Source organism: Manduca sexta, unplaced genomic scaffold, assembly GCF_014839805.1.
Source record: "Manduca sexta isolate Smith_Timp_Sample1 unplaced genomic scaffold, JHU_Msex_v1.0 HiC_scaffold_2595, whole genome shotgun sequence".
Taxonomy (NCBI): Eukaryota; Metazoa; Arthropoda; class Insecta; order Lepidoptera; family Sphingidae; genus Manduca; species Manduca sexta.
Genome location: NW_023593575.1, coordinates 308 through 8,992, shown reverse-complemented (window position 1 = coordinate 8,992; position 8,685 = coordinate 308). Strand labels below are relative to the sequence as shown.

The following is an 8,685-nucleotide window of genomic DNA, read 5'->3' as shown; positions in this document are numbered from 1 at the left end:
CACTGTGTATTATTTTTGAGTCTTGAGCCTCCTTTAAAGAATAGTATTTTCTAAGTAGCTCGTGAGTGAAAGGATTCATTTGTATGTAATAAACCATTTAAAATTGCCAACTAATGTAGACTATGCATTTTAATTACGCTAATGTTGCCAAACTTTATCATTGTGGTATCAGCGTAAATCTTTATAAGTAAATACGATTAAAAGCTTTTACATGTTATAATGAGACGCTATACAACAATGGCAAAGTACCTATATCTACATCCATTATATAATGTTAAATGAGCTAAAAACTAAAAAGAAGTTTGTAGTTATCGATGAAAAGTTACTTCCTAAACAAATCTTTTCATAATTGATCTAGTAGCTCTAGAGGTTACTGTTTAAACAAATAACTTTCCGAGGCTGAGAATGTCGGCTTTATAATACTAGGTGGTGCTCGCGGCTTCGCCAGCGTTAAAATCTTTTACCGCTCATTGTACTGATCCATAGCGCTTTCTACGGGACGCCATCGCCCAAAAAACTCAATAATTCCCCCAAAAAAAAAATGCCAAAACCAGGGGAATTTCCTTTCTTTTAATTCTGAACCCATCGAGAGTACAAAGAAAAAAACACGTCTTTTTGTATTAGTTCCAACAGGCCAGCATGATTGTGTCGACTGCTGAAGGTCATCATCCCACGTCAGTCGAGATTCTTTTGGACCCCACTCTACTTACCATCAGGTGTAGAGGGGTCACTTTGTCGTGCACGTATATTTTTTTTTTATTAAGAATTAAGAACGCGTAAAAATATTTTAAAACGCTGAGTCAAAGTAATACATCTATGCTATAAACATATGCCTACAGCACAAATAACTTCACTTGTTTAGAATAGAACCACTAACACAAAATCGACGTGAAGTTAGAACTTGCTGTTGCGCTTTGTATAGTTATGGATATAACTGAAATCCCAAACACCCCGCCATTTATCGAATCTTTTTATTGCGTTGTTGGCCTAGTTGTGCCACCCCAGGAAGTTGTGACATACTGGGATGTTGATTTGTGTATCTTCTGTACATAATATGCATAATAATATTATAACGTTCGTAAAAGGTGATGCTTTTCCATTAGGTGGGCTGTGGCCTACTAACTCATTTGCCTTTGAAGACAATAACTAACGCACATATTTCACCTAAGAATTTGTTGGCAAGCACACAGCTGTTGACATATTGTCAAGTGATTAAACAATTAAATGTTTTATTAGAAAATAATATAATCTACACGTTCCTGAATGACTATTTTTTTCAATACCTAATCAGTACTTTTGATATGTGGAAGACATATGAGTGTAAAAATTATTAATTATATTTGAAGTCCAATAACTTTGATATACAATCACCATCCGTCATTATAAATCTGTTTTTTGTAGCTACTTAAGGACTGATATGTATCTTCTTATCTGTTAATTTATCTTACGTAATCAAAGTCTGAAGCACTTATATAAAGAATTACTTTTGGACTAGACTCAGTCCGATTGTTTTAAAATGCGGTCGGTATTGGTTTTTGTTATATGCGCGTACATCGGGCTGGCCGATGCTCGACGGTCACCTCATGCTGACTTCGTGGAGGAGTTATTTATGACGGGGCCACCAGGGAGCAGGATTTCCAACAACATAACTGAAGATGCACTCCTAGATATTGTAAGTAACTAAACGAAGAGTGAATCGGACTACTGACGTGTGCGATCTTGCACCCCTTGAGCATGCTTGGACCTGCTAAGAGAGTTAAATATCCATGATCGTAACAATGTGTCAGTAATCAAATTATTTATTTAATAGCTTTTGCTCGCTGCTTCTTCAAAAAAAGAAAGGGAAAGAAAGGAAAAAGTTTTCCAGGATAAAAGGCACTGCACAATCTTTAAAGAAAGAAAATTGGGACGGATCCCATTAGGCCCTGATTTCTTTAGGCTTAAGACCACATTCTGGTGACAAGCATGAGACGAGCGCTTACCGCACGCTAGACATGCGAAATACGTGTAGCTGTCAACATGCGTCTTACGCATCTGAACAGGGTGTTTCGTTGAAGAGCGCGGTTAACGGCCTCTAGTCCGTCAGTCGAGATAAATCCGCGCCGCAGCGTATTCGTCGCGTGTTTCGTTTACTGCCGCATTGATAGTAGCTCGATTAGGGCATAATATGACATACAGTAGAAACCGTATATAACGACGCATCGGTTATATCGACTAAATAGTAAAGTCCCTTTAAATAAGTGCATATAAAAATCGTATCGTTTATTACGACTATCGGATATAGCGTCCAGATTCGGTGATCCCTTCGGTGTCGCTATAACCGGTTTTCACTGTAGTTAAAAAAAATCTGGCGAATTTGCTGGCACAATGGTCGTTACATAATGACTCATCGTTCTTTATTATATTTTATCGGATTTCTACTATCTTAATACGGCTTTCGGCTTGTAAAGTAATTCAACATGTAAGTACTCAATAAGTTTTATGGCTAATGACAGCTACCACAATGGTGAATGAAGTAGCTTAATTCTATTAATATGTCTTATGGAAGACCTGTGTTCAGTTGTAGGACAGTAGATATATTTTAATAATATATTTAAGGGCTGATTATACCGTAACTATCATCATTTATTATGTATTATGAAAATATAATCTTTTTCGAAAAGAAAAAGCCTTGGTAAGTATCGACATATAGCACCTATAGAGCTATAGGTGTGATACCGTAGGCTCAGAAAGGTAAAGATTTGGTACTTACTGCATTTGAAAAATAAATGATGTCACTTTATTTGTTATGCTATCTGAAAACTGTTTCTTTAGTCATAACAGAAAAGATGCGTCTCCCACGGCGTCAGTACAACTAGCAGATACTTACAAAGCTTAACCACAACTGCTGGTTTATAATAAACAAAACAAACACAAATCACGCCTTTATTCTTGAAGGGTGAACCATGGACGCAAAGGTGCAACCATGGCATCCACTTTTCGTCATATGTGATTCGTCTCTGGGACAGAGGGTGAGCCTATCGCAATTTCAGTGTCCAGACTAATACAGAGTAGAAAAAAACCAATATCGTTGGTCGATCCGGGATCCCCGAGACATATCAGCGCGCACGCTATACCACTACACCACCGAGGCTTGATAAATTATATATATATATATATATATATATATATATATATATATATATATATATATAATCCCTATTTCTCTTGGTCACGCCATCACGCGTGAACGGCTGGACCGATTTCACTATTTTTATTTATTTTTTTGTTGTGTTTGTTATTGTCAGGAGAAGGTTCTTATGAAAGAAAAAAATCATAAAATTGCGCGGAAAATTAGAAAATATATTAAAACTTAACGAAAATATTAATTTTAGGTATATAACTGTCAATTGTTTGAAATACTTAACTGTCAACAATTGACAGAATGCGCGCTACAAATTCATAGTTAAGGCGATACCTATTAATTATTTTTACATTTTTCTTCTCAACTGCGAGAACTAATCACTAACTAGACGTGAATTTAAATTCTTTACTTGCCAATACTTGTTTAGTTACCCAGATTAAAGCCGAAACAAAATGTATGAAAATGGACCTTGAGGTATCGCCTTAAGATGGGACAATGTCTGTCGGGTCAGCTAGTTATATATAAAATAGGTATTTAATTAGTCATATATGATGAATATCTAGACGTCTAGCGGCGCGGCGCGCGGCAGCGTTTTCGCGATGACTAATACGGAATACATATTACAAGCATGACAGCAAGGCTCTACAGGCAGCAAACCAAGTCGTTTAACCACATTTTTCGAAACTATAATAGACATAGAAAATCTAAATTTATACACTTAAGTAGAAAAATAAATATTTCTACAATGTATAATGTTTACTTTGGTTGGTAACATTTTTTTTTTATATTATGCATTTAGTTTCATTAATTTCATAACTAAAATATAGTCAAGGGGTATTTTTCCCTCTACGGGACAAATCCATATATTTGCAATTCCAAGCGTCCTATTCGAAGGACGGTGACCAACATAACCCCCGTCGATGGCTGGGCGGTAGTTGTAATGCACTTTATCTGAAAAACTTAAAAAAAAGGTCCACCGGAACCAGAAAAATCGTGAAAGGGGTCTATGAGGAAAAAAAAGTTTGGATACCTCTGGTTTAGTTCTACGTAATAAGGAAAATATTTCTTCCATTTCTGGCCTTTGGTATGGAAATTAAGACTCTTTTCAATGATGGAAATTAAGACCAATTCATTTTAAACAAGTCTCATAATTCTATATTCTTCAAACAAGTAGACAAATCTTGCAGCTACAAAAAATAACGTTTAATATATTTTGAGCAGCCTATACCTACTCAATGTTCTGATTGCGCATTCGTATCACAGATTTTTACACGTTTAATAGGATTTCTATGATAAACATTTAAATATGACATTATCAACATTTATTATTTATTTCAACGTTATAATCTGGATTATTAAAATTTTATGACGTGTTTGTAGGTACGACAATAACAAGATTATTTTTCGTCCACAAATTGCTAGTAACTTTGGGTTTTGATTTTTTTTTTATGTTACAGCTATCATCCTTGCTTAAAGGATATTAGCGACACTACTTTTCCCGTTGTCTACCTACGTTCCCGTAAGCAACCCTCGGGACTTGGTCAGTGGCGTAACTGCAACGCGGGCGCGTAGCCAAGTTCTAGTACCCACCTATCGCGCGGAAGGGTGGAAGGGGTCAAGAAATCCAAAAATTCATTTAATGAAAATAAAAGACATTTTCATCTTTTCCGACTTTTTTTTTAGGTTCCAGCACACAATACATTAGGGTCCCTGAAGCTGCGGCCCGTAGGATTATATACGTTATTCCATCCCATTGTTACGCCACTGGACTTGATCCAATGCTGGCCCTAATTAGGCTATACCAAGATTTTCTTTTTATTAATTTAGTAGATATATACTGATATTTTATATCTATATTGTTGTAATTTGTTTCCTCAAAGGTCGGGCTCATCTCCAAATATCGTTATCCAGTGGAAGTGCATAAAGTGGTCACTGAAGATGGATATATTCTAGAAATGCAAAGAATACCACACGGCCGTGACCGCAACAACCATCCCGATCCGCGTAAACCAGTGGTGCTTGTAATGCACGGACTATGTGCATCTGCTGCCGACTGGGTGCTCATGGGGCCTGGAACAGCTTTAGGTAATTTTTTAACCTACATCAATCTATGATAATGTTTATATTTCAATATGTAATGGTTTGATACGAATTTTGGCTTGGTGCCACAGTGGGTTCGATTTCCAAAGAGAAATATTTGGTTTGGTCTGGATAGGTAGATATAGTGAAATCGAAAAATTTGATAATTTTGATAATCTGAGTTGTAATTATTAAGTATTCTGTAATGTTCAAAATGGGCGTAGTTTCCTCAGGAGATTTATTTGGTTTGAAATACACACTTCTCTTACATCTTACAGCTTATGAACTCGCCGAGCAAGGCTTCGACGTGTGGCTCGGAAACGCCCGAGGTACCTACTATTCAAGATTCCACACCACTCTAGATCCTGACCGAAGCCGTGAGTTCTGGAATTTCAGTTGGGAAGAAATAGGTACCAGAGATTTACCGGCTATGATTGACTATGCTCTAAGAATCACTGGAAAAGACGTTTGCACTATATCGGCCATTCTCAAGGAACTACAGTATTCTGGACAATGGGCTCTTTACGCCCAGCGTATAATGACAAGATTATTTCTATGCAAGCTTTTTGCCCTGTAGCTACCCAACGGAACAATCAAAATCCAGCATTTATCGCATTAGCCCAGCACGCCAATAGCATAGAGGTAAAGATAGTCTAAGATGTTTTATTACATTTAGTAATTAATTACTACTCGTACTACAAAATACCTATGCTTAGATCTCCTGTTTTTTCACTTTCAGGCAGTCTCTAGCGTCCTCGGTGTTACTGAAATTTTTGAAGATCTGATTCTTTCACGAATATAGGAAAAAATTCTGTTCGGATGACTCTCCAACACAAGCACTCTGTTCTAACATGATTTTCCTTATCGCTGGAAGAAGTGAAGACATGCATAATGCTGTAAGTATATTATTATACTTCGAGAATGTTAAATGTTTATTCAGGTATATTTGCAAAAAAGACTTTTTATAAAGGATGGGTATTGAAAAACTACGCACTACCTAAGTACTTACCTAATGCAAAAAGAGCTCGCGGCTTCGCCTGCATGTGTTCAAGCCTTTCCCGCTACAGAACTACCTTAAATGTCTCTGAATTAATCGATAACCGATTAAAATAGGTACCAAATAAGCGAAACATTTTTCCATTTTATTACAGACAATGTTCCCGGTGAAGCTAGGTCACACCCCTGCTGGAATTTCAGTGAAACAGCTGGTGCATTACGGACAGCACATACGTAAGGACTTCTTCAGGCGCTATGACTATGGGGCTTTAACAAACTGGAGAATTTACAGGAGTCTGACTCCTCCAAGCTATAACTTACGCAGAATCACAGCTCCAGTTTTCTTGCACTATGTAGATGATGATGTGTTTGCACACGTTAGAGATGTGACTCGACTCTTCAGAGAACTTGGTCGTCCCGTCGGAATGTTCCGAGTCCCTCACGCGACGTTTAGTCATCTTGATTTCATGTGGGGAACACAAGCGAAGAGATTGTTGTATTCTAGAACTATTAATTTAATGAGATCGCTCGGCGATGAGTAAACCCATTGGAAAATTATTTTTGAATATAAAAAAACTACCTGTTTGAAGTTGTTAAACCTGTTCATGAATTAAATACTTGAGTACATACTTAGTTTGATTGTTTAATTATTGTTTCTGTTTTCAATCCTCGGGTAACAATATCGTAGACATTTGGTTACGTTCATTCTTATAATCATGTAATAAGTTGTCTAGTAGTTAGAGACGCAGTGTACCTATGATGCCAAGAAGCCAAGCATGTTAAGTACTTATAATTCTCTTTAATTATAATTGCTCCAAAGACAATTTTATTATATTTACACCAAAAATATGCTTTTGTGCAGGCCAGCTGACCCCCAAAGAGAATTATAATATACTTACTAGCTTTCACCTCGTGAAAAAGGTTTCCGGAATAAATGCTATATTAAATCTGATGGAAAAGTTTAAAGAATTTTTCACCTCGCCGTGACTATTTTTTTTTAAAGAATATGTGAGTTAAGAGACTAGAGAAGTTTTGATCCACCTTAGAACTGCGAAGTCACCTGTTTAGATTTTTTTATTTAAAGAAGAAAATTTAAGTCATAATTCATAGAATGTAAGTTTTTCACTTTACACCAACGTTTTCATAATTTTCGTTAAAGTTACGAAGCTGATTGTTTTTAACAAAAAAGTACAACTAATGAAAATTTAGTTGCAATAAAAAAAACTCGAATAAGTCTTCTACTTTTTTAAAAGGTCATTTAATCGTTTAAATCGAAAATTCTCAAAAATTCTCAAAAATATGATACTCGAAAACTATGAAAAATCGCGGAACATACATGGGGATGATTCGGATACCCCAAGGGGTGCTCTATCTCTGGACCTCCGGTTGACACTACTTTCTGGGACACCTTGTGTATATATAATTTCCTGGGACAGAAAATAGCCTACGTCCTTTCCAGAGTCTCCAACTAATCCGGTGGGTCGTGTTTGAGTTTATCGCGTTCAAACAGGCAGACAAATGCGGTGGGGACTTAGTTTTAAAATATTTTTTGACCGCATACGCAGCGCATGCAACGGAAGCTCTCAAAAGATATAGTTCTTCCCGGTTTCTGCAACATTTTTCATTGATACTTCGTTCCTATTGATTATAATAGCGTGATGTTATATAGCCTATAGCCTACATCCTTTGATTTAAAGTATAAACCTATTATTTTGTAACAAGATTTTGGGACTGTTATTTCAATGCCCTGACGGAAAAATGTAAGTAGGTATTTATATTAAACTTAGTGGAAACACTAGGTTTTTAGTAGCTGTAGGTAAATGCATAATATATTAGGTACAATTCTACCGAAACGTAGTATACTAGTATTATGTATATATCGATGGTAAACTTATTATTATCTTTGGTCAGACGACAGCTGTGACAGGCAGTGTTGCCAGAAGGTTACATTTCTTACATTTTTCGTTACTTTTGACCCCCTCGCGTAACATGTAAGTAATTTTTATATTTAAGGCAATTTTCGTAACTTTTGAGAACAACGAGATTTGTAATACAATATTTTTATTGTAAACAGTTTACGAACGGTTTCTATTCAAGGCATCCAAATTGAATATGCCTAGAACTGGCGAGTTTAAAAAGTATTTCACTCCATATCACACTCAGAGATGGCTCGCCATGACAATATGAAACGTATTTTGCATATATTAAAACTTGATTTTGCTTGAGTGTGCGCGCGCACATTTCCTACTTCGCGAGTTCCCGCGGTTTCGCAGCTACAAAAATGCTTGCCCAAAAACGCGTATATTAAAAAAAAAACAATAATGTAACTTTTGCAGCAAAATGTAACTTTTAAGGAAACGAAACGTAACTTACGACTCAAGGGCCCTGGCAACACTGGTGACAGGACTGACAGTTCTCGTTGCTTATGTTCACAAAGTTTATTCTCTGCCTGTGGTAAATGTGGTTTTTTGAATACTTTTTGTTGT

At 36.4% G+C, this 8,685-nt stretch overlaps 1 pseudogene; it reads left to right on the top strand.

The window, feature by feature from the left end:
• The first annotated feature begins 1,501 nt into the window (after window positions 1-1,501).
• LOC119192309 lies at window positions 1,502-6,833 on the top strand (annotated as a pseudogene).
• The last annotated feature ends 1,852 nt before the right edge of the window (window positions 6,834-8,685 follow it).